Source organism: Oryctolagus cuniculus, chromosome 2, assembly GCF_051225735.1.
Source record: "Oryctolagus cuniculus isolate XC-2025 breed Fujian yellow rabbit chromosome 2, ASM5122573v1, whole genome shotgun sequence".
Lineage (NCBI taxonomy): Eukaryota > Metazoa > Chordata > Mammalia > Lagomorpha > Leporidae > Oryctolagus > Oryctolagus cuniculus.
The window spans coordinates 42,066,756-42,093,690 of record NC_142868.1 but is presented as its reverse complement, the minus strand read 5'-3'; the positions used below and the strand labels follow the sequence as shown (position 1 = coordinate 42,093,690).

At 42.6% G+C, this 26,935-nt stretch overlaps 1 protein-coding gene across 24 annotated transcripts in view; it reads left to right on the top strand.

The window, feature by feature from the left end:
* The window catches only part of FRYL (FRY like transcription coactivator), a 299,529-nt gene that overhangs the window by 28,066 nt on the left and 244,528 nt on the right, over positions 1-26,935 (top strand). For 6 of the 24 annotated variants that reach the window (XM_089325398.1, XM_070068190.2, XM_089325400.1 and 3 more), the window contains exon 2: positions 19,841-19,976. The exons of the other annotated variants lie outside the window; for them this stretch is intronic. The gene's annotated coding sequence lies outside the window, so the exon portion shown is untranslated. The remainder of the gene's footprint in view (positions 1-19,840; positions 19,977-26,935) is intronic. 24 annotated transcript variants of the gene reach the window in all.

Below are 26,935 nucleotides of genomic sequence, written 5' to 3'. Positions count from 1 at the left end.
TAAATCTTTTTTTAAAAAAGGATACACTCTGGCCGTCGCCGCGGCTCAGTAGGCTATCCTCCGCCTAGTGGTGCCGGCACACCGGGTTCTGGTCCCGGTTGGGGTGCCGGATTCTGTCCATTTGCCCCCTTCCGGGCCGGCTCTCTGTTGTGGCCCGGGAGTGCAGTGGAGGATGGCCCAAGTGCTTGGGCCCTGCACCCCGTGGGAGACCGGGAGAGGCGCCTGGCTCCTGCCTTCCGATCGGCGCGGTGCGCCGGCTGCGGCGCACCGGCCGTGGTGGCCATTGGAGGGTGAACCAACGGCAAAGGGAGGACCTTTCTCTCTGTCTCTCTCTCACTGTCCACTCTGCCTGTCAAAAAAAAAAAAAAAAGGACAAAAAAGGATACACTCATATATGGTTAATGAGATCCTGTAAAATAATGGGCTATATGTGTCAAGACACAGTAAGACATTCTTTTCATCTCTAACAATATATTACACTTTGAGAAATATGTTAATTCAGGCTGTTGTAACAAAATACCATAGACAAAGTGGTACTTTATAAGCAGCAGAATTTTGTTTGTCACAGTTCTGGAGCCTGAGAGTCTGAGATCTGGGTGCCAATACAGTCAAATTCTGTGAGGGCCCACTTTGGGTTGCCAACTCAGGCTTCTCATCGCACTGACACCTGAACTAGTTATCCTGTCTCTGGCTAAGGATCCTAATCACATTCTTGAGGGCTGTACCTTCAAGGCCTGCTAATTTCCCAGTCTCCACCTTCTGAAGCAGTCCCATTGGACAGTGACACCTGAGTGCCTCTGACATTCATACCTGATAGGTCGTCCTTCCGCAGAGTTCTAGCCTTGTTTCTTAACACGTGGCTATTTCTCATTCACCAATGCCTGAGTGGAGCATGGTGTAAAGAAGAAATTAAAAGGAAAAAAATTATTTTATTTATTTGAAAGGCAAATATGGGATGCCGGTGTCACAGGCAGTGGCTCTACTCGCCAAAAGCTTTTTCTTTAACGAAAACCATGCACAGAGATCTTAAATGTAAAGAAACAGAAGGAAAGAGGTGATTATTGTTGAAACAGGAGGCAAGAAAAACTTTACTTCTTGTTCATTTCCTTTCACCCCAGCTCACTCGTGCTCTCCCCCTCCCCAGTCTTTCCCCTGCCATGGTTTGAGGTGCAGTGAGGGACTTACAGACAGGCTGCTGGTGGCTGTGCTGTCTGAATCCTGGTTCTATTGGCTGAGTTCCACATTTTAGTAGTATCTCCTTTAAGCCTGCCTCTTTGGGTTAAGCTGTTAAGGTCTCTAAAAGGGCCATGTCGGGGCTGGTGTGGCACAGAGGGGTAAGCCCCTACTAGGGATACCCGCATACCTTATCATAGTGCCAGTTTGAGTACTGGCTACTCCATTTCTGACTCAACTCCTTACTAATGCATCCTGGGAAGCAGCGCATGGTAGTCCAAGTGCCTGGGCCTGTGCCAACCCACGTGGGAAAACTGGATGGAGTTTGGGTTCCTGGCTTCAGCCTGGCCTAACCCTAGCTGTTGTGGGTCTTTGAGGAGTGAACCAGCAGGTGGAAGATTGTGTGTGTGTGTGTGTGTGCGTGCGTGTCTGAGTCTGTCTCTCCTGACCTCCCCCTATCTCTCGACCTTTTTAGTAGATGAAAAAACATTGAAAATTTTGTTAAAAAAATCTAAAGTGCAGTGTGTGGCCTCAGATTCCTCACAAGTATAAAATGGGGAAACATTAATTTCCCTCAGATTTGTAGTGAGAATCAAATAAGAAGATATAAATGAAGAATGCAACATAGAGCTTGTGGAAGGCAGAACAGTTGCGCTCCAAAGACATGCCTCTTAATCCCTGGATCCTGTGCACGTCCTGTTACATGGCAGAAGAGAAGTAAGTTGTAAGGTGGAATTGATGTTGCTCATCAGCTGAGCTTCTCCTGGGTTCCCAGGTGGGTTTCATACAGTCACAAGGGTCCTTCAGTGTGAAAATGCAAGGCAGAAGAGTCAGAGCCAGCCAGAAGCCATCGCGGGTTTTGGAGGTGGGAGGTGAACAACGCGCTGGGGAGTGTGGGCAGCCTCTAGACATTGGTAAAGACAGGAAAACGGATTCTCTTTACAACTTCCAGAAAGGGATGCAGCCTTGCCGGCGTCTTTATGTTAGCCAGTGTGACTATTTTGGATTTACGCCCTCTAAAGCTGTAAGATAAGTTTGTGTTGTTTTAAGCTACTAAGTGTGTGGTAATTTGTTACTGGTGTAGTAGGAAACTAAAATGGTGCTTACTTAATACATGTTAGGAGTTAATATTTTCTCTCTTTTAATGCAGCCTGCTGCACTTACTTAACCTTGTCTGCTTCAACGTTTATGTGGACTTAATTTTCCTTTTTCAGAGAAAAAGATGTCTTTCTGCTCTTCCCTTGCACCCTGGGTTCTATTCCTTCCACATTGTCGTTTACCTTGCGTATCTTCAGTCAGAAGTATCTTCCCTTACCTTGAAATATGCACGGAGCTACCTTATCTGGGGACTCCTCTGCGTGACCCAGCTCTCCCTGTTGGTTACCACACATCTTTATAGACCTGACAGCTCTCACTGTCTTCAGATTTCTCAGATAGTTTGCACCTTAACTTCAATCCTTTATAGGTTTACATTGTGATATAAGTTACTGAAAACACTTGAGAGCATACCCTTTCATAAGCACTGTGCTGGTTGTGATGTAGTGAGGGAAGAATGAAAAACATCTCTTCCCTGAAGGAGCCTGTTATAGCCAATTAGCAAACTGATAAACAGCGAGCAGTGAATGGTAGGCTTCAGATGTCCTCAAGAGGGGCAGACACACAAGTAGGCATCTGGGAATGGCAATGTAGACTGGAACAAGCTCTGAAGCCAATGTGAAAAGAGATTTGAGTTGGGCAGATGCTTTTAAAAGAATGAAGAAAATTGGTTTCGATAATCTACATTAGTAGAAACACGAAAGTTGGCCAGTAAAATTGTGTTTGTAAGCAAAGTAGAAGAAAGCAGTTTTTCTTACTGAACTTCTCATGGTTTGGGAAATACTTAAAATAATAAACTTAAAATTACAGTAAGTTGATGACATGCTTGTCTTGATAATCTCAAGTAGAAAACATGAAGTATCTTGATTCCCTCTGTTGCTGTCTTTTAATTGTGTTATGTTCTAATGTTGGTGTAAAAACCTCAAAGTGTTTTGAAATTTAGTATGACCTCTTCTGAGTCATTGTGCTGAAAACATTGATTATATTTTTTAGACAATTTTTTAAAAGATTTATTTATTTTGTTTGAAAGGCAAAGTTACAGAGAGAGAGAAAGAGGGAGAAACAGAGTTTGTCCATCTGCTGTTTCATTCCCAAATGTTTGCAACAGTGGGGCTGGGCCTGGCCAAAGCCAGGAGCTTTTCTCCCATTTGGGTGGTAGGGACCCAAGTACTTGGGCTATCATCCATTGCTTTTCCCAGGTACATTAGCAGGGATCTGGATCAGAAGTAGAGCAGCCAGAACTCGAACCCACACCCATTTGGGATGCCTGTATCACAGGTGGCAGCTTAACTAGTCTCAACACACGAAGGTATCCCATGGGATGAGTAAAGACAGTTATGTTAGATTAACCTTACTTTTAAATGAAAGGTTTATTAGGCTGTAGGTCAGAAGAATGTAGAAGATACAGTATAACTGGCTTTTAGCCAGAGATTTTACATTTCCCTTCATTGACAAGAAGGATAATGTCAGCTGGATGAATTGGTTGAGTAATACCTCTCATGGTTAATGAATAATGAATTAGTGGTAAATGGAGAGAAATTTCTAATGGCATGCTTTCCACTTTTTTGTGATGTGAATGAATACATTGATGCTATATCTATCAAGTTTTTGAATGAAATGGATTTTTAGGGTTAACCTACAGAAAATAATATTTGATTGAAATCATGGGCCATGGCTATCATAGTCATTTAACAGACTTTGATGTAAAGCCCTACACATAAGCTCAAAAACCAGCTGTAAAATTATAGTGGTGAGGGAGATGTAGTTCAACACAAACAACTTCAGTGTTTCAATTATATTAGAAATTCAGTATGGATATAAAATGTAATGGAACTTCCAGAAACCATTACAGGATCATATTCTGATCTAATAGGTGGTTCAGAAGAGGGAGGGTGTGAGTCTTACTCTGTACACAGTACTGAACCTAGCATATTGTGTTGAGTTCTGGATGTTACATTTGAAAATGAGAGAGCAGAAAAGTTTGTGATTATATGGAGACATGCTTTTGGGAATGTAGGTGATATGGCTGCTGTGTACAACTGTTAGGTGGCTCCTTAATGAGTTAAATGTGGAATTATCATATAACCCAGATATTTTGCCCCTAAATACATGCTCTAAAGAATTAAAAACAGTCAAACAAATACTTACTCATGAATGTTCATAGCAGCATCATTTACATTAGCTCATATTTAGAAAGAACCCAAATGTCCATCAGCTGATAAATGGATAATCAAAAGGTTATCCATATAATGGAATATTACTCAGCTATAGAAATGAAGTGATGATATTTGTTATAAAGTGCATGAAGCTTAAAATACCACATTTTGGGGCCGGTGTCGTGGTGTAGTGGATAAAGCTGCGGCCTGTGGTGCTGGCAATCCATATGGGTGCCAGTTCCAGTCCTGGCTGCTCCATTTCTGATCCAGCTCTCTGCCATGGCCTGGGAAAGCAGCTGAAGATGGTCCAAGTCCTTGGGCCCTTGCATCCACTTGAGACCCGGAAGAAGCTCGTGGCTCCTGGCTTCAGATCAGCTCAGCTCTGGCTGTTGCAGCCATCCGGGGAGTGAATCAGTAGAAGGAAGATCTCTCTTTCTCTCTGTCTCTGCTTCTGCCTATCTGTAACTCTATCTTTTAAATAAATAAATCATTAAAACAAATCACATGTTGTATAATTCCATTGATATGAAACGCTCAGAACAGGTAAATTTATTTACTGTTTGGCTAGAGGCAGAGACAGAGAGAGAGGTCTTCCATCCGTTGGTTCACTCCCCAATTGGCCGCAACGACCGGAGCTGTGCCAGTCCGAAGCCAGGAGCCAGGAACTTCTTCCAGGTCTCTTGCGTGGGTGCAGGGGCCCAAGGAGTTGGGCCATCCTCCACTGCATTCCCAGGCCACAGCAGAGAGCTGGATTGGAAGTGGAGCAGCCAAATCTCAAACCGGCACCTATATGGGATGCCGGCACTGCAGGCAGCGGCTTTAACTGCCACGGCATAGAGCCATCCACTTTAATTGATTTTTGGGTGAATTTAACAGAACATCCAACTATAGGTGACTTCTGATTTCCTTGACTTTTCTCTTACTGCCAGTGTCTGCTATAGTTCCAAGCATCATTTTCTCATGTGCCAAAAGGTGGGAAGAAGGGAGTAGAGTGAGTGCTGCTGCTTCTGGATCTTTCTGCTTTTTAAGCAAGTCTTTGAAAAACCTAGATTCATCAGTTATAGATATTTTACCATATTTTCCCTTTCTTTTGTTTATACAAGGGATCTTCAAAAAGTTCATGGGAAAATGTAGTTAAAAGAAGTTTATTTTGGTGCAAACTTAAAAAAATTGCTTTATTTCTATTTTATTTGAAAAGCAGAGATAGAACAAGCTGTTTCTACCTGCTGGTTCATTCCCCAAGTGCTTGCAATAGCTGGGGCTGAAGTAGCTGAAGCTGGGAACTGGGAACTGGGAACTCAGTACAAGTCTCCCTCGTGGGTGGTAAGGACCCAGATTATCTCAGCCGTCATCACTGCACACCATCTGAAAGCTGAAATTGAAATTGGAAGTGGAGCTAGGGATTCAAACCAGGTACTCCAAGTGGCATCTTCACTACTGTGCCAGATGCCCACCTAGATACAAAACATTTCTGAAATCTACATATAATTTTTTTCATGATATGTACTCTCCATAAACTAAAAATCTCTCACATATCTAGGTCCATATGTCTAGATGTGAACTTGGAATTGTTATTTTTATTTTGGTGAATTTTTTGAGAGAAAGTTGCAGATATCACTACCCCTTTACTTAATTACTGGACCACATATCACTGAAGGAAAAGACTATCTCATGCAGTCACAGAATTATTAAATTTAGGAAATGTAACATTGATAATTGTCACAGGTTGTGTTCTCTGAGAAGCAGATGCCGAGACAGAATCATGATTGTACAAAAATGAAAGGAAGAGGCAGACTTGGACAGCTGAGGCTGTTGGATCGTTATTACTCTGTCTGCCTGTGCCAGGGGCAGATCTGGAGTCAGGCTGATTTATCGGAGGAGTTCTGTGTTGGGTAGAGATTGCTTGGCCTGTCCTACTGCCTTTCTCAGTCATGGGCTGGGGCTGTCCAGAGAATAGTGAAACTCTCTTGAAAATGAATCCTGATTGTGGTCAAACTAACTACTGGGGGCTTTCAGTTAGCCATCCTCCTCTCACCAGGCAGTAAGAGTTTTGGATATGAGTGATGCATCTCCATGTCTGCTACAGTACAACTCTATTATGCAATATACATGTCCATATTCAAATTCACCAGTTGCCCAGTAATATCCTTTAACTCACAAACCTGCCTTGACTCCCCTAGTCAGATCTTCTTCCAAGAAGTTCACAAGATGTCTTTCCTGTATGTCTTGTTGGTCTGAACCAAGGGTCTTGCCAACCTATGAACTGATAACTCGCAAAGGGGAATCATATTTTCAGGGTTAGTTTTTCAGCGATTCATCATATGCATCTGGGGGTGGGGCTACCCTCCCTAATCAGGTACTGGTCATCTGATGCCTACAAAAATGAACAAAGAATTGAATTCCTTCAGCAAGGAAAAAGGGAAGAAAATCAGCGGCATTCTACTCGAGTTTTCTGTTGCTTATCTTTTTTAACTGAGAAAAGAAACACATAAATTCCTGTCAGGAAGCCAGCTAATGTTTAATGATTCTGTCTTTTGAACAGAATCTTAATGATTCTGCCTTTTGAACAGAATCTGTTCCTTTCTTCCATTCATGGGGGTCACTAATTTTCTGTTTTAATAGGATGAGTTATTGTCTGTCTGTGCTCACAGCTGCCATCCTGAAGCTTCTTTTTCATTTCCCTCTTGGATCCTTTCCACTGCTCCTCGGTAATGTCATGTCAAACTTTATTGGTTTTCATCCTTGTTTTGCTAAAGGACATTCTTAAGTAGTGTCCTTACATGTCTGAGAACATCTTTGTTCTGCCTCCTCACTTGATTGATGTTTTGGATGTAAAAATCTAGGTCAAAATTATTGCAGTTTGGAAGTTTTTGAGACATTGCCTTGTCTTCTACCATCCAGAGTTTCTGCCTTTAGTCAGATTCTTGGTTCTTTCTTTCTTTTCCCTTAAATCATGCAGAATTTTTTTCTTGGCTGTGAAATTTCACAGAATTTGTCTAGATAACATTTTTCTTAAAGATTTATTTATTTAGAGGCAAAGTTCCAGACAGAGGGAGATACAGAGAGAGAGAGGTCTTCCATCCACTGGTTTGCTCCCCAAACACCCGCAATGGCCAGAGCTGGGCCCATCTGAATCCAGAAGCCAGGAGCTTCTTCTAGGTCTCCCTCATGAGTGCAGGGGTCATGGTCCATTGCTTTCCCAGGCACATTAGCAGGGAGCTGGATTGGAAGTGGAACAGCTGGGGCTCGAACTGGTGCCCATATGGGATGCTGGTGCTGCAGGTGGAGGCTTAACCTATGACACCACAGTGCTGGCCCCTAAGTAACATTTTTTAAATATCAGAAGGTAGGTTGTTTCCTCTCATTTATTTCCTGGTCCCTATCTTATTTTGTACATCTGCTTTACTACTAATCTTTTATTCTAGTTGATTTTAACATCCACATGGGTAGTCCTTCCAATAACCTTGGCCTTCTTGAGAGGTACTGCACCTATTAGTCATTTCTGTCTTTCCTTGCTATTGAAGCCCAATTTGTCCAAGTGTTTGGTGCTCATGTGCCTCATGGGCTCCTTTTCAGCCCACACGGGCAACTGGGAAGTGATCAGCCTAAAGTCAGTCATATCAGTTCCATTTCCCTTGCCAGTGATTGATCTAAGCATGTTGACACACAAGGGGAGTCTGCTGCCAGTGTGATTTCCTGGAATATAGGAATGTACACTCCTCTTGGATGTTGTCAAGTGAGCTCGTGGTACTTGAAGCTGCTGCAGCCATCTCAGGTCATAGAGGAGAAAGTAAAATGATGATCTACAACTCAAAATTAACTTCTCAAAAAATTTAACTTCTCCTTGGGGGAGCCATTTGTGGTGCAGAGGATTAAGTTGCCACTTGGGACTCTGACATCCCATATTTGAGTGCAGTTTGAGTCTCTGGCCCAGTGCATGCCATTTTGGCCATCTGGGGAGTAAACCAGCAGTTACAAGATGTCTCTCTCTCTCTCTCTAACTCTTTCAAAATAAACAAATCTTTAAAAAATAATAAATAAAGAGGTGACATGTGAGCAAAGATTTGAACAGAGAGCACCAACCAAGTAGACACGGAATAAGAAGTTTCCAGCGATGGGGAAGAGCCAATCAAAGCCCAAAGTAGGAACATACCTAGCACTTCAGAGCCGCAACAAGACCATTAACTAGAGCAGATGAGCAAGAAAATGCTAGAAAAAGGGTCAGAGAGGTCTTGAGGGACCAACTTGGGTAAGCCCTGTGGTTATCTGTACTCTGGGTAAAGTGAGGAGGCAGGGCTGGGTGTGTAGAGGGAAAACAGGACCTGCTCTGCATTTGAAAAAACCACTCCAGCTACTGTGCAGAGAACCCACTAAAGGGGAGAGGAACACAGAAGCAGGGAGACCTCCAGGCAGGAGCTATTTGTGATTCAAGTGTTTTCCACTTTGTCTTTCAGCCCAAGAAATGACTCTTGGATTCAGTTAACTTAGCTCTGTCAGCTCTGTTCCTCTGAAACACACAGGCAGAATATCAGCTGTGTTACTAGGCAACCTTGCTTATGATAAAAAAGACCCATTGGTAAACTGCAAAGGGACTGGGAAGAACTATAAATACCTACTGAGTGGCCATAACATTGGGCTTCTGTCAATGTGATGACTCCATATCCCTTGTAGGCCAGGCACTGTGTAGGGATATACCAACCCTGGGAGCTATGCTCCTAAGGTGTCATATGACATGGTGACTTTTGTAAAACACGGGACCCCTATGCCATATGAACCACAGACCCATCCATGTGAGCCTTATTGTTTACACTTGAGCCTCGCCTGGAAGCAATGAGAGTTATGGGGCGAGCTGACCACTCTCTTTGAGGGCTCCTATGTGTGTCTAATTATGAAGACTTGCTACAAGGTCTCCCTTCAGAATAGACAGGAAAGTGGGGCTTTCCTGCTGGTAAGAAGTCTTGTTCCATTTCTTCCCAAGTTAATCTGTGAGGGCAAACATGGCCCATTGGTGATCCATAAGTCTGCCTAGTTGAACTGTGAAAAAAACTCCCTGGTGGGCTCTGCTGTTTTACTGTAGGAACGTAAGCAAGCAATGGTAGTGGCTTGGGCCAGGATGGCAGCAATGGAAACAGTAAAAAGAGATAAGATTGGAGATACAATTTAAAGGAGAAGCTATGGGATCTTCTAATGAATAGAATGTGGGATGTGAGAAAAGAAAAGTTAAGGATGACAGTAAGATTTTTAGCCCAAGCAACTAAAAACATAAAATAAGAAATTATGGGAAAGGGAAGTAGAGATCATGAGTTCAATTTTATTTTGTTTGTTTTTAAAGACTGATTGAGGGGCCAGAGCTGTGGTGTAGTGGGTAGAGCTGCCACCTGCAGCTGGCATCCCATATGGGCGCTGGTTAGAGTCCTGGCTGCTCCAGTTCCAATCTAGCTCTCTGCTATAGCCTGGGAAGGCAGTAGAAAGATGGCTCAAGTCCTTGGGCCCCTGCACCCATGTGGGAGACCCAGAAGAGGCTCCTGGCTCCAGATCAGCGCAGCTCCGGCCATTGTGGCCAATTGGGGGGGTGAACTAGTGGATAAAGATCTCTCTCTCTCTCTGCATCTCCTTCTCTCTGTAACTCTGTCTTTCAAATAAATAAAAATAAATCATTAAAAAAACCCATTGTATTCAAATTTGTTAATACTGTATATTTTCTCAGATTCAAAATAATCAAAATGTGGATTCCTTATCACTTTCTTGATGCATTAGCAATCTGGACTTTAACAAAAACTGTCTTTTTTTTTTTTTTTTTTAAAGATTTATTTTATTTATTTGAAAGGCAGAGTTACAGAGAGAGGTAGAGACAGAGAGAGGTCTTTCATCTGCTGGTTCACTCCCCAGATGGTCGTAATGGCCAGAGCTGTGCCGATTTGAAACCAGGAGCCAGGAGCTTCTTCCGGGTCTCCCGTGTGGGTGCCAGGGACCCAAGGACTTGGGACATCTTCTATTGCTTTCCCAGGCCATAGCAAAGAGCTGGATCAGAAGAGGAGCAGCCACAATTAGAACTGGCGCCCGTAAGGGATGATAGCGCTTCAGGCCAGGACTTTAACCCGCTGCGCCACAGTGCTGGCCCAAACTATCTTATTAATTTGAGGGAAAAGAAAATGAAATATGATGAGTTCCATTCATAAATGTCTTGAGCAATGTGGTGAGCAATGTGGACAGCCACTCAGGGTAGGGGGCATTTGTACCCCCTGATCTGGATCTCTCTCCTCCTTCCCCCTCACTGAACACTGAACTTACCAGATGTGGAGGACACATTCTATCTACAGCAGAGTCAACCCACTTACTGGCCTGCTCCCTCTTCCCTGGCAACATATGGGAAACAGACACTTATCTTGCATAAGCCACACATAGCATGAAAAATATAAAGCATCAGTGTTGTCAAGAATTATCCTGGCAGTTATAATATTTCAAAAAATATGAGTTGAAGAATCTTGCCCTCCTCTTGCTAACATGCTAACGGTGGGAGACAATAAGCAACAGGTATAATAATTATGGAGTATGAAAAGGTGAAAGAAGCTACAAAAAGACAAAGTAGACAAGAATCATGGGATAGTAAGTGCCAGGGGTGGCAAGGGGTTGTCCTTTTGCAATAGTCAGAATACACTTTATTAAAAAAGATGACATGGGGGCCAGGGCTGTGGCGTAGTGGGTAAAGTTGCTACCTACGACACCAGCATCCCATAAGGGTGTTGGTTCATCTCCCGGCTGCCCCACTTCCAACCCAGCTCCCTGCTAATGTCCCGGGAAAAACAGCGGAAGATGACCCAAGTGACTGGGCCCCTGCCACCCATTTGAGAGGTCTTCCTTCCTCTGGTTCACTTTCCAAATTGCTGCAATGGCTGGAGCTGAGCTGATCTGAAGTCAGGAGCCAGGAGCTTCCTCTGGGTCTCCCACGTGGGTGCAGGGGCCCAAGGACTTGGACCATCTTCTGCTGCCTTCCCAGGCCATAGCAGAGAGCTGGATGGGAAGAGGAGCAACTGGGGCTAGAACCGGTGCCCATATGGGATGCCAGTGCTTCAGGCCGGGGCTTTAACCCACTGCACCACAGTGCTGGCCCCTAAAATATTTTAGTCATATTCTGTCATACCTGCCTTCCTTATATCTGGCTTCCTACTTATGACAGTCCATATTTTTGCTTTAGGTGAGAAAAATATTTCAAGAGTTTAGGTTGTCTGGAAGATTTCTCCTTTTTCTTGGGAAATAACCTTTGAGGAGTGAGTTTTTTTTGTTTTTTTTGTTTTTTTAATTTTCAGTTGCCCACTTTAAAGTGATCTCCAACGAGTACTGCCTTGTGAGATTTTAGCTAGTTTGTTTTTAATTCCTCCACATAAGAATTAAAAGTACAGGAATGTTATTACTTAACTTTCTCCCTGTAATTTTTTTTTAAAGGAAGTTGTTCCAAGGAAATTTGCTTCTCTCCTTCTCATTAACTAACCTCTCCTCCCAGTCCTCCACCTCAGTATGGGATCAGGGCAGGATTCTGCTCTTTCGCTGTAGTTGACTTGCCCTTGATCTCAATACTGCTGTGTGCAAAACCACCTTAAAGCCATGGGCTTCAGCAAAACCATTCATTTTGCTTACAAATAAGGGATTTTCTGAGGCTTGGTTCCAGAGATCATATGGGATCTATCTCTCTTGAAGCCGCAGTGAGACAGGGACTGGGGCCGGGGTCTGCACTTGGCCTGGGGAGCAGCTGGGCTCCTCCAGTTTCTTTCATGTGGTCTCTTCACATTGTGCCTGCAGAGTGGTGGGACTTGCACAGTGGCTAGTAGACCCTGCAGTGGTGTCTTAAGTGAGACTGGAAGCAGCTGTGTGACCTTTGCTGACATGCTTAGAAGTTGGCATCACTTCTGCCACATTTTGTTTGTGGAGGCAGTCCCCAAGACTGCCCTGGTTAAGGGGAGGGGACAGAGATCCCACTCTTGGTAAAAAGGAGGGGCAAAAGAATTTGCAGACTTGTTTAAAACTATGGTGTGGTCCCTTTGCTGTCAAAATTAGACCAGTTGGTACCAGAGAAATCCAGCTTCTTTGTTAGGAGAATGGTGCTAACTCCTAATCACAGAGAAAAACATGTGTTTGTGCCTTTGCTGTGCATATACCGGTAGACTTGTTTTACATTTGTAAAGCAAATTTTATTTTTTACTTATTTTATTTGAAAGAGAAAGGGAGGGGGGGGGTGGGATGAGAATATCTTTCATCCACTGGTTCACTCCCCTCCCCAGATGCCTGCAACAATCGGGGTTGGGCCAAGCTAAAGCCGGGAGCCTGGAACTCAGTCTTCCACATAGGTGGCAGGGACCTAAGTACTTGAGCCATCACCTCCTGCTTCCTAGCAGGAAGCTGGAAAGAAGTGGAGTGGCCAGGATTTGAACCAGGTACTCTAATATAGGATGCAGGTATCCCAAGCAGCAATTTAAGATACTGCACCAAACATCTGCCCCTTCTTGTTTTATTTGAAACATTCCTTAAAATATTTTCTTTTAAAGATATTAAAACATTTTTTTATTTGAAAGGTGGAGTTACAGAGAAAAAGAGAGAGAGAGAGAAAGAGATCTTTCATCTGATTCACTCCTGACATAGCCACAACAGCCAGATCTGGGCCAGGCCAAAGCCAGGAGGCTGATGTCATCCAGATTTTCCACATTGGTAGTAGAAGACCTAGTAGTTGGGCCATCTTCTGCTGCTTCCCCAGGCACATTAGTGGGGAGCTGGATTGGAAGTGGAGCAGCTGGGACTTGAACCAGTGCTGGAATGCTGGCATCACAGGTGGTGGCTTAACCTGCTGTGCCACAATGCTGGCCCCTCCTCAACAATTTTAATGAACATATTTTATCAATAGTTGTAAAATTTTTTCTGACAGTGTACTTGGTGCAAGACTTGTAGAAATCTTTGAGTAATCTCTTTTTAAACAACATTTTTTTGGGGGTTGTTTCTATCTACTTCAAGATACTGAGTAGCTACTTTGCACAAGATATCTTTTCTTCAGTCACCTTTCGAATGTTTCCCAGTCTGTGTTTCATTCAATCTCATGGTCACCGTCTTAAAGACCTAGGTCATTACTGTTCCCTCCCAGCAGTTTTTCCTTCTTTTAGTATCTGCCACATTAGTGTACCTTTCTGAAGCTCGATTTTGATTATGTGGTTCCTCTGATTAAAACTCTCTTGGACTCTGTACAAATTCCTTACCATGTGTGACTGCTTTTCTGATGTGTTTCCAGCATAGCTTTTTGACCTTATTTCTTTCCACTCCCACAAATGCTCATTTTACTCCAGTCACAGTAAATTTCTCATTATGCTTATAACTTACCATGCCTTCTGTTATTCTTTGCCTTTTTCTGTGTACATAAAAACCTTATTTGTGATGTGTTCTTTTGAAAAAAAATTTCTTATGTTGAGAGTTTATCAATTTCTTATTATATGTTGAAGTGGGAAATATTAAGGATTTTATAGTAAAGTTATATTTTAATCTTCTGTAAATAGTGTAAATGTGGTAAATACAATAGAAGCCTCTTTTTGTTTGAAGTGATCTCTGTGATTAAACTAAGTAAGTATAGGAAGGGTTTATCAAACAGTTTAAGTTATCCCAAATGAGTTTAGTCCTCTAGTTTGATTTCATATGTCATTGTTAGTTGAGACATTTCTCTTTAATGCAGTTTATTATTGATCTCTCAGATGTCACAACTTTGATTTAGCTGTGTTGCTACCTTTGATTTTTTTTTTTAATCAGGCATGTGCAACTAATTTGTTGGCTTTCTCTGACATTCCATTCGCTTATGTAAGATTCTTTGAGGTCCCCGTATGATTTAGTGACTTTGAACAAGTAAATGTTAATTGGCTGTCATTCCTCCTCTTGCATTTGTAATGCTTCTTAGTTTCACAGGCTTGTTCTTTGCTTCCTTCCCTCCTTCTTCTTCCTTTTTCTGCTCCCTCTCTCCCTCCCTCCCTCACTTCCTTCTTCCTTTTCTTTTGTGTGTAGTAACTTTATTGAGATATAATTCACATACCATAAAATTAATCCTTTTAAAAGTGTTCTAACTGTAGATTTTAGTATGTTCACAGCATTGTATGCCTTTTAATATTATCGAATTTTAGAATATTTTATCACCCCCCCAAAAGGAATCTCTTACCTATTAAGTCACCCCCTTTCCCACTCATTTACATTTTGTTTGTTTTTACAGATTTATTCACAAGCTTTGTTAATGTTCTTAGTAAATTATTGACTTAGTAATTGCTGAAATCCTTCCAGATGCTAGCCCTGGTTATATTAGTGTTCTTCAGAGAAACTGAACCAGCAGGCTTTATGTGTTTGGAAGGCGATGGGGAGAGGGAGAAGGACAGAGAGATATACTAAATTTTAAAAAATTGGTGCAGGTGATGGTGGAGGCTTGGCAACTCCAAAAATGTATTTTGAAAGTATTTTTCCCCAGTTTTGGGACTTGTCTTTTTTTTTATTTTTTTTTTTATTTTTTTTTTTTTATTTTTTTATTTTTTATTTTTTGACAGGCAGAGTGGACAGTGAGAGAGAGAGACAGAGAGAGAAAGGTCTTCCTTTGCCGTTGGTTCACCCTCCAATGGCCGCCGCTGCAGCCGGCGCACCGCGCTGATCCTGGCAGGAGCCAGGAGCCAGGTGCTTATCCTGGTCTCCCATGGGGTGCAGGGCCCAAGCACCTGGGCCATCCTCCACTGCACTCCCTGGCCATAGCAGAGAGCTGGCCTGGAAGAGGGGCAACCGGGACAGAATCCGGCGCCCCAACCGGGACTAGAACCCGGTGTGCCGGCGCCGCAAGGTGGAGGATTAGCCTATTGAGCCACGGCGCCGGCTTTGGGACTTGTCTTTTTAGTTTCTTGGCTATGCCTGTCACAGACCAGAAATTTTTAATTTTAATCAAATATATTTTACCTATTCATACGTGAGTTCTGTCTTTGGTGCTGTATCTAAAAAGTTATCACCAAATCCAAGGTCTTCTAGAGTTTTTTCAATTTTATCTTCTAGGAGTTGTAAAAGTTTGCATTTTACATTTAGATATGTGTCCAGATTAATTTTTTCACATATGGATGTCCATTTGTCCTAATACATTTCTTGAAAAGATTATTTTTTCCCCATTATATTGCCTTTGTCCTTTTATCACAGATCAGTTAACTATACATATGTGTGCATATATGTATGTATATATATATATATCTTTTGATAATACCTCACTGCCTTGAATATAGTAGCTTTATAGTAAGTGATGGATCAGATAGTGTCAGTCTTCTAGTTTTATTGTTTTCCTTCAATATTGTGTTGATTGCTCTAGATCTTTTGCCACTATATAAGTTTCAGAATCAGTTTGTCAATATCTACAAAATAACTTGCTGGATTTTGACTGAGATTGCAATGAATCTATAAATCAAGTTGCTTTTAAGAACTGTTATCTTGCCAGTATTGAATCTTCCTATCTGTGAACATGGGATACATCTCTTTATGTATAGTTCTTCTTTGGTTATCTTCATTAGAGTTTTATCATTTTCTCCATATAGGACTTATACATGATTTGTTAGGTTTATACCTAAGTATTTCTTTTTTGGTATAAATGTATTGTGTCAAGATCAAATTCTGTTTACACTTGTGCAGATGGTCTCTGACTTTCCATTTTTTGACTTTATAATGGTGCAAAATCTATATGCATTCAGTCAAAATTGTACTTTGAATTCTGATCTTTTCTTGGCTAATAATATGCAGTGCTATTATTTATTGCAGTGCTGAACACAGCAAGTGGCAAGCTGTGATTCTGTCAGCCACATGATCATAAACAGCTGACACTCTGCAGTGTATTGTGTTGCCAGCATTTTTTATTCAGGTTTTCAGTAAATTACAAGGGCTGTTTAACACTTTATTATAAAATAGGCTATGTGTTTTACGATTTTTCCCAGCTGTAGGTTGATATTAAATGTTCTGAGCATGTTTAAGCTGAGTTTTGATGTTCAATAAGTTAGATGTGTTAAATGTATTTTTTGACTTATTATATTTTCAACATATGATAGTTTTGTAAAATTTATTTTCCCCCCAAAGATATCTGTTATATAAGGAATACAGACTAAATGCATTTCATAAGTATAACGTTAAAAATATAGTGATTCTTCACTCCATTCCCACCCTCCCACCCACTCTCCCACCCATCCTCCTCCTCCCTGTCCCATTCCCAGTCCCATTCTCTACTAAGATCCATTTTTGATTAAATACATTAAGTAAAGGGTCAACAGTTTGTATGGAAAGAAAGACAAAAACCAAACAAAACAAAGATACTGTTGTGTAACAGTTGAGACAAGGGTTATTCAAAGGCATTGCATCTTGAAGTTAATTTCATTTTTTTTTTCTTTTTAGAAAATTAACTTGAGGCCGGTGCCTCGGCTCAATAGGCTAATCCTCCACCTGCGGCAATGGCACACCGGGTTCTAGTTCCAGTCGGGGCACCGGATTCTGTCCTGGTTGCCCCTCTTCCAGGCCAGCTCTCTGCTGTGGCCCGGGAGTGCAGTGGAGGATGGCCCAAGTACTTGGGCCCTGCACCCTATGGGAGACCAGGATAAGTACCTGGCTCCTGCCTTCGGATCAGCGTGGTGCGCTGGCCGCAGCACGCCAGCCGCAGCGGCCAATGGAGGGTGAACCAACGGCAAAAGGAAGACCTTTCTCTCTGTTTCTCTCACTGTCCACTCTGCCTGTCAAAAAAACAAAACAAAAAAACAAAAAAACAAAAAAAAAGAAAATTAACTTGAAAGAAACACCCAAGAATGATACATCTTTTGTGAGCACTTAGACATAATTATAAAACAACTCTTTGAGGATTCAGGTCCTGCATGGGAAGTTAGTACACAGTGACTCTTGCTGTTAAATTAACAATTAACACTCTTATGTATGACATCAGTGATCACCCAAGGCTCTTGACATGAGCTGCCTAGGCTATGGAAGCCTATTGAATCTACAAACTCTGTCAGTATTTAGACAAGACCATAAGCGAAGTGCAAGTTCTCTCCTCTCTTCAGAGAAAACTACATCCTTTCCTTGATGACCACTTCTTTCCACTGGGGTCTTACCCACTGAGGTCCTTCATGGAGGACATTTTTTGCCACAGTGTCTTGGCTTTCCCTGCCTAAAATGTTCTTGTGGGCTTTTCAGCCAGACCAGAATGCCTCAGGGGCTGATTCTGAAGTCAGAGTGCTACTTAAAGCAATTGATATTCTATGAGTATGCTGTGTGGACTGCTTCCCATGTTGGAGCATTCCCTCCTTTTTATTTCTAAATATTATTATTACCAGATCCTTAATCCTATCCATATGATCACTTTTACACTTAAGATGGTATTTTTACCACCTTGCTTAAGTGTGTTTGGAATCCCATGGCAAGGTTTTATTTTTATTTATTTTATTTTATTTTTATTTTTATTTTTTATTTGACAGGTAGAGTCATAGAAAGTAAGAGAGAGAGACAGAGAGAAAGGTCTTCCTTCCATTGGTTCACTCCCCAAATGGCCGCTACGGCTGGCACTGTGCCAATCTGAAACCAGGAGCTTCTTCCTGGTCTACCGTGCGAGTGCAGGGCCCAAGCACCTGGGCCATCCTCTACTGCCCTCCTGGACCACAGCAGAGAGCTGGACTGGAAGAGGAGCAATTGAAACTAGAACCCGGTGCCCATATGAGGTGCTGGCACCGCATTAGAAGATTAACCAAGTGAACCATGGTGCCGCCCTCCACCCCCATGGCAAGGTTTTAAACTGTACACTTAGAAGTAAGTCTGCAGGAATGTAGGTAGAACTATATAGCTTTACCGTTCCAAACATCATACACTTCATAATTACAACTTCAGGAACGTGGTGATTCTTCTGTGCCAGCCCTCCTACCCATACTCCCAACCCCTTTTCTTCCTCCCTCTCATATTCCTACTCTTATTTTTTACTGAGATCTATTTTCAGTTGGCTTTATACACATATACTTAACTCTGTGTTAAGTAAAGAGTTCAACAAATAGTATATTAAAAAAAAACAATACTGTTCGTCAACATTCAGGACAAGAGCTGTTAAAATCATTGCTTCTCAAAGTGTCAATTTCACTTCTACAAATTGCCTTTTAGGTGCTGTGTTAGTTAACACACATCAGGGAGAACATGTGGTATTTGTCTCTTTGGGACTGGCTTGTTTCACTAATTATGATGTTTTCCAGATTCATCCATTTTGTTGTAAATGACTGAATTTAAATTTTTTTACCACTATGTAGTATTCCATAATATACATATCCCATAATTTCTTTATCAGTGTATATCTCCCATAGTGTACATATCTCATAATTTCTTTATTCAGTTGCTGGGCATTTGGGTTGATTCCATGTCTCAGCTATTGTAAATTGTGCTCCAATAAACATGGGGGTACAGGTAATTCTTTGATATGCTGATTTCATTTCTCTTGAGTGAATTCCCAGGAGTGGGATGATTGGGTCATTTGGTAGGTCTGTATTACGATTTCTGAGGTATCTCCATGCTGTCTTCCATAGTGGCTTTACCAATTTACATTCCTACCTATAGTGGTACCTTTTCCCCCACATCCTCACCAGCATTTGTTGTTCATTTATTTCTTTGTGAAAGCCATTCTAACTGGGGTGAAGTGAACCACATTGTAGTCTGCATTTTCATTTCTCTGATGGCTAGTTATCTTGAACATTTTTTAATGTGTCTGTTGGCCACTTGCATTTTCTCTTATAAAAAATGTCTGTTTAAGTCCTTTGCCTATTTCTTCTTTGGATTGTTTGTTTTTTTGAATTTGCTGAGACTTGCTTTATGGCCTAACATGTGGTTCATCTTAGAGAAAGCTCAATGCACTGGTGAGAAGACTGTATATTCTGCAACTGTTGGATGAGAAGTTTTATAGATATCTGTCCTATTTGGTCTATAGTGTTGATTAACTTTGTTGTTTCCTTGCTAATTTTCTATCTGATGTGTCCATTGCTGAAAGTAGGGTATTGAAGTCCCCGATTACATTGTATTTGAGTCTGTGTCTCCCTCTAGGTCCCTTAACATTTCTTTTAAATAGCCAGGTGCCCTGTAATTAGGTGCATATACATTTAAAATAGTTAAAACATCTTCCTGTTGAAATGATTCCTTAGTCATTACAAAGTGCCCTTTGTCTGTTTGAACAATTTTTGTGTTAAAGTCCATTTTGTCTGACATTAGGATGGCTACATAAAATCTTTTTTGTTTTCTGTTAGCATGGAATATCTTTTTCCATCCTTTCACTTTCAGTCTGCATTCTTCTTTTAGATGTGATATGTTTCTTATAGGCAGCAAATAGATGAGTTTTGTTTTTACTTGATTTTATTTATTTATTTATTTTTTGACAGGCAGACTGGACAGTGAGAGAGAGAGAGAGACAGAGAGAAAGGTCTTCCTTTACCGTTGGTTCACCCTCCAATGGCTGCTGCGGTTGGCACACCACGCTGATCTGAAGCCAGGAGCCAGGTGCTTCTGGTCTCCCACGTAAGTGCAGGGCCCAAGCACTTGGGCCATCCTCCACTGCACTCCCGGGCCACAGCAGAGAGCTGGATTGGAAGAGGGGCAACCAGGACAATGGAAGAGGGGCAACCAGGACAACAGAATCCGGTGCCCCAACCGGGACTAGAACCTGGTGTGCCGGTGCTGCAGGCAGAGGATTAGCCTATTGAGCCTCAACGCGGCCTTTTTTTTTTTTTTTTTTTTTTTTGAGTTTTGTTTTTTAATCCACTCAGCCAATCTATGTCTTTTAACCGGAGAGTTGAGACCATTTACATTCAAAGTGACTATTGATAAGTAATAACTTGGTCCTGCCATTTTCACATAAATATTCCTATTTTTAACTTTGGATTTCCTTTGTACTTTTATTGAGAGATTTTCTTCCTTTACCTTCTTTGTAGTGATGACCATGTTTCTTCAGCATGTCTTCAAGCATCTTTTGCAAGGCTGGATGGGTTGTGACAAATTTTTTCAATTTCTGTTTATTATGGAAGGTCTTTATCTTACTTTCGTTCATAAATGAGAGCTTGTCAGGGTACAGAATTCTGGATTGACAGTTTTTTTCTCTTAAGACTTGGAGTATATCTTTTTTTTAGATTTATTTATTTATTTGAAAGTCAGAGTTACACAGAGAGAGAAGGAGAGGCAGAGAGAGAAGTCTTCCTTCTGCTGGTTCACTCCCCAGTTGGCCGCAACAGCTAGAGCTGTGCCAATCTGAAACCAGGAGCCAGGAGCTTCTTCTGGGTCTCCCACAAGGATGCAGGGGCCCAAGCACTTGGGCCATGTTCCACTGCTTTCCCAGGCCATAGCAGAGAGCTGAATCAGAAGTGGAGCAGCTGGGATTCGAACCAACACCAATATGGGATGCCAGCACTGTAAGAGGCAGCTTTACCCACTATGCCACAGCACTGGCCCAGACTCGGAATATATCTTACCATTCTCTCCTTGCCCGTAGGGTTTCTTTTTTTTTTTTTTTTTTTTTTTGACAGGCAGAGTGGACAGAGAGAGAGACAGAGAGAAAGGTCTTCCTTTGCCATTGGTTCACCCTCCAATGGCTGGTGCGGCCGGCGTGCTGTGGCCTGCGCACCGCACTGATCCGATGGCAGAAGCCAGGTGCTTCTCCTGGTCTCCCATGGGGTGCAGGGCCCAAGGACTTGGGCCATCCTCCACTGCACTCCCTGGCCACAGCAGAGAGCTGGCTTGGAAGAGGGGTAACCGGGACAGAATCCGGCGCCCTGACTGGGACTAGAACCCGGTGTGCTGGTGCTGCAAAGCGGAGGATTAGCCTAGTGAGTCGTGGCGCCAGCCTCCGTAGGGTTTCTGATGAGAATTCCACTGTGAGTGTCATTGGTGATCTGAAAGTAATCTGGCATTTCTCTCCTGCACATTTTAGAATCTTTATGTTTTACTGTGGAGAATTTGATTACAATGTATCATGGTGAAGATCTTTTCTGGTCATATCTATTAGGAATTCTATGTGCTTCCTGTACTTGGATGTCCCTTTCTTTCTCCAAGTTAGGGAAGTTTTCTGTTCCATTTCACTGAAAGGCCTTCTAATGCTTTCTTCCTTTCCATGCCTTCAGGAACTCTTAGAACCGTACATTGGGTTGTTTGATATTCCCAACAGTGTTTTTTAGTTTTCTAATTCCCTCTTCTTGTTTTTTGTCTGACTGTATAATTTCCTGCAATTTGTCTTCTAAGTTGGATATTCTTTCTTTGCTTCACAAATTCTATTGTTAAGGCTTTCCACTGCATTTTTTATTTGTTCTATTGAATTCTTCATTTCCAAGATTTCATTTTGCTTTCTCTTTAAGATCTTAATTTTATGGGAAAAATTTTCTTTCTTGTTATGTGTGGATTTCATTAGTTCATATATTTGCTTCTGATTACTTCTAAGTAATCCTGTGATCAATTTTTTGAATTCCATTTCTGATATTTCTTCAAAATCTCCCTCTTCACAATCTAGTATTGAAATGTTATATTCTTTTGGGGCATCATGTTGTGTTCATTATTCTTAGTTCTTGAATTGGTACATTTATTATTCGGCACTTGTGGAGATACTCGTTAGTTTTTTTTTTTTTTTTTTTTGTGCTGTGGTGGCTTTTATCTTTAGACTATGTCTGTGTGGATTAGTGGAGTGTATGCTTTCAGGGAATACCTAGAATTGTATGGTGAGTATGGCCAGGGAGCTCTGTTCAGTGCTGTAGGGTGAAAGGAGTGTTAAGGTGACACCAGGTTGGGCATGGTAAATCCCCTCCCTCCTTTTTATTTAATCAGAGAGGAGTTTTTTGTTTTGTTGGCATAGACTCAGCTCATTCCCTACCCTCAAAAGGGACCAGTGCCTGGGCACTTGCCCCAGTTGGTATAATATTCCTCTGCACTTCCACAAAGACTACACAAAGGATCTGTGCAGTTCTTAGTGTAAGCAGATACCCCAGCAATGTCCCTCACCAGGGAACCAGGAAGCCCTGATTGTGAGGCGCTTCCCACAGTGACAGCCCAAAGTTCCAGCCACACTCTGAGCCTTCGCACACAGCCTCGGTGTTTTCACAGTCCTGGCACACAAGCCTCCCACAGTCATGAGCACCCAGCCCCCTCCATCAGTTCTCCCCACCAGACTCTGGAGTCTCAGCTCGATTGCTTGCTGGGTGTGGGCACGAGCTGGCATAGCTGTTACATTTGTCCAAAAAGGCGCCCATTCTCTATTGGTTTGTTACATGATGCCATTGCAGGGAGATGGAGAGAGAAACCTGTCCTCCCCACCCCTGACTTTGTTCTCCTCTGGTTTGGCAGGTATGCTGTGCCGACTCCAAGCCAGATTCCCTCCAGGCTTTTCCTGCAGCTTTATGGCCAGTGGCTTGTGCTGTTGCAGTCTGGTCTCATCTCTCTCCAAAATTGGTGTGGAGGCTCTCGGTTGCTGGGGTCCTGATTTGTGTGTGTCCACACCCTCCACATAAGTCTGCTATGTCCCACTAATTTGTGTGGAGTTTCCTCTGCCATTCTCTTCCTAACTCTTCCCTGAAACTCCACTCTCTCCACTTTTTTTTTTTTAATATTTTATTTATTTGAGAGGTAGTTACAGACAGTGAGAAGGAGAGACAGAAAGAAAGGTCTTCCTTCCATTGGTTCACTCCCCAAATGGCCACAATGGCCAGAACTGCACCGATCTGAAGCCAGGAGCCAGGAGCTTCTTCAGGTCTCCCACACGGGTGCAGGGGCCCAAGGACTTGGGCCATCTTCTACTGCTTTTCCAGGCCATAGCAGAGAGCTGGATTAGAAGGGGAGCAGCTGGGACTAGAACCCGTGCCCATATGGGAATGCTGGCGCCATAGGCGGAGGATTAACCTACTACTCCACAGCTCCGCCCTCTTCCCACTTTTTAAAAGTTATCTTCTAGACTAGAGTGGTAAACTCCCTCCCTGCTCTGACATCTTAATCCAATCTCATGATAGATTTATCAGGCTGTAATCCCATCAAAGTCCAAGAGCACATGTCAGAAATATATTGATTAGGTGTGTGGTATGATGGGTTGAGCCACTGTGTGCAATACTGGCATCCCATAGAGATGCCAGTTCCAGTCCTGGTTATTCCACTTCCAATCCAGATTCCTGCTAATGTGCCTGGGAAAGCATCAGAACATGGCCCAGGTCCTTGGGCCTGTGCACCCATTTGGAAGATCCTGAAGAACCTCCTGGCTCCTGCTTTAACCTGGCCCAACCCTGGCCCTGGCAGCCATTTGGGGAGTGCACCAGTGGATGGAAGATCTCTCTGTATCTCCCTCCCTCCCTCTCTAATTCTGCCTTTCAAATAAATAAACCTTAATAAAAATGAAATACTTATCAAGCTAGGTTATCTTAGATTGCAATAGAAACTGTTCACCAGTTATTAGTTACTTAAAATGCAGAGATTAATTTCTCACTCACAACAGGTCCATGCCTTATAGTGCAAGTTGCCTTTCATACCTTTGTTTAGAAGTTTGCCAAGGTCATTTTCTTTAGAATTCAGAAAATCTCAGTAGTCCTCCATATGTGCCAATGCTCTTCATATGCACCTCATTCAGTGTTGATAAATAGAATTAGCTCTGTCACAGCCTGCCATAAAACTATGCTTCTCCTTCCCTTCTCTCAAAGGAAAGATGGAAACAATTGAGTATTGTGGTCTGTTATCTTGAGAATTTTATGCAGGGGGATTGAGCATGAGCCATTTTCTTCTGGGGCTCATCTTAATGGAGTGGACTGACAGGCTCTTAAAGCGCAGTAGATGACTGACATGGGACAGGTTGCTTCTCCTCTCCTTTTGTTTTTAAACTTTGAGATATATTTGTGAAAACTCAAAATTTTCAGGGGTGAGGTGCTCCTTTCTGATTTCTAATGATGCTTGAGTTTTCTCTTTTATATTGACTTTATAATGATCAAATCATCTCAGGGAATATTGGAGAAGTCACCTTGTGATCTGATTATTTCATGTTAAGCTTGTTTGGATATTGGTTGATTTAGGTATTTATCAGAAGTAAAGGAAACAGTTTAAAACCTGTTATTTTCTGGAGGTACTAGGTTCCATCTCAACAAGAAAAGATATGCAAATATATTGGATTTATGTGTTGAAGGCAAGAAGTTTGCCTCCTTTCCTGTTGTCCTGAACTTCTCTGAAAGTGGTAAAATGACAGTTTATGAAGTTGCTAATATTTATTTATTGAGTAAAATATTCGCAAGTTTGTCTCTAACCTAACAATACCCCTTTTGTGCTCACCATTTATTATTATGAACGTCATTTATTTAATCAACAAATATTTGGTGAATTCCTGTGAGTCAGGAGATGATATTGGGGATTATAAATATCAACAAAAGAGTCTCTGTCCTCCTGGAGCTTGTTTTTCAGATGGGTAGACAAACATTAAATATTGGATGATAAACTATGATGAAAATGTGTTTGGTTAGAGTGTAATGGGCATCAGTTATTTTAAATATTTAGATAGGCTACCTGGGAAGGCTTCTTTGGGGAGGTCACATTTGCAATGATTTGAATAAGTTGTGGGGGGGGGGCAGCCAACCTCCTGGGAGAAAGCTTTCTTGGCACTGGGATTAGCATATCTATAGACTCTGATGTGGGAATAAGCTCCTTAAATTTGAGGATTAGCCAGAAAGCTCCTGTGGCTAGAATAAGAAAAAGGAAAGGTCTGAGAGATCATGGATTTTTTTCCCCTGTATTGATGCATAACTAGTAGAGTTCTACTTTTTCATTTGAATGGCAGAGAGAGAATTATCTTTGATCTGTTGGTTCATTTCTCAGATGCCTGTGGCAGCCAGTGCCGGACCCGGCTGAATCCAGGATCCTGGCGCTCCATTTGGGTCTGCCATGTGGCTGGGCAGGGACCCAAGTGCTTGAGCCATCACTGCTGCCTTTCTAGGGTATGCATTAGCAGGAAGCAAGCTCAGAGCAGAACCAGCACTCAAACCCGGGGGCTCTGATGAGATCTGGGCATCCCTACCTGCAACTTAACCTCTGCACCAAATGCCTGCCTCCCGTTAGAGCATTTTTGAGCCTGAGTGGATTGAATACACTTATATTCTATAGACATCACTCTAGTTATTAAGTGGAGAATTGAATAATAAGTATGTATGGGCCAGCTAAAGCCAAAATTTAATATTCCGGGTTCTTGCCATCTACCCAGAGAAAACTTCTAAGCACCTGCTCAAACAGGACATAATGACATGGTAAGGTTTAAGATTTATTTAGAGGTCCGGCACCGCGGCTCAGTAGGCTAATCCTCTGCCTTGCAGCGCCCGCACACTGGGTTCTAGTCCCGGTCGGGGTACCGGATTCTGTCCCGGTTGCTCCTCTTCCAGGCCAGCCCTCTGCTGTGGCCAGGGAGTGCAGTGGAGGATGGCCCAGGTGCTTGGGCCCTGCACCCCATGGGAGACCAGGAGAAGCACCTGGCTCCTGCCTTCGGATCAGCGCAGTGCGCCAGCCGCAGTGCGCTGGCCGCGGCAGCCATTGGAGGGTGAACCAATGGCAAAGGAAGACCTTTCTCTCTGTATCTCTCATTGTCCACTCTGCCTGTCCAAAAAAAAAAAGATTCATTTAGAGAGTGAGAGAAATACACAGGAGCATGAGGCCTTTATGCAGGGAGAGTGGGTCAGAAAGAGTGAAGGAGGAGTTCCATAGCAGCCTTTTCTGGGGAGCAGGCCAGAGACTGCAGCAGTGGGAGAGCAGGGTGGGTGGAGGGCGCAACACTCTGCAGCCTTTTATTCACTTCCAGAAGGGGATCTGATGACAGGTTGGTGGATACAGGTGAGATCACGTAGGGGCAAGGGAGTGTGTTCCAGTTCATGGGCTTAATTCTATCTCCCTGACTAGTCCCATCCCGAACAGATTTAGATATGTTAGTTTACAGCCTACTTTAATTGGACCAGAGATGATGATGGTTTTGACTAGAGTGGCAGCAGAGAGAAGTGGTCAGATTTAAGATATACAAAAACTGTTGATGGATTAGATGTGGGAATAAGAGGGAAAGAAAAGAAAGAAAAGAAAAGAAATAAAAGTAACTGCCAGGTTTTTGGCCTTAGTAACTGAAGAATGATGGTATTATTTGCTGGGGTGCAATGCTGGGAGTAGGCAAAAATTTTGGTATATTATGAATTGAGTTTGAGGGGCTGGCACTGTACATAGTAAGTTAACCCTCTGCCTGTGGTGCCAGTATCCCATATGGATGGTGCTTCAAGTCCCAGCTGCTCCACTTCCAAACCAGCTCCCTGCTAATGTGCTTGGGAAAGCAGTGGAAGATTGCCCAAGTGCTTGGGCTCCTGCATCCACATGGGAGTCCTGGAAGAAGCTCCTGGCTCCTAGCTTTGGCCTGGCCCAGCTCTGACTGTTGTGGCTATTTGAGGAGTGAACCAGCAGATGGAAGACCTCTCTCTCTCTCTCTCTTCCCCTACCCCCGTCTGAAA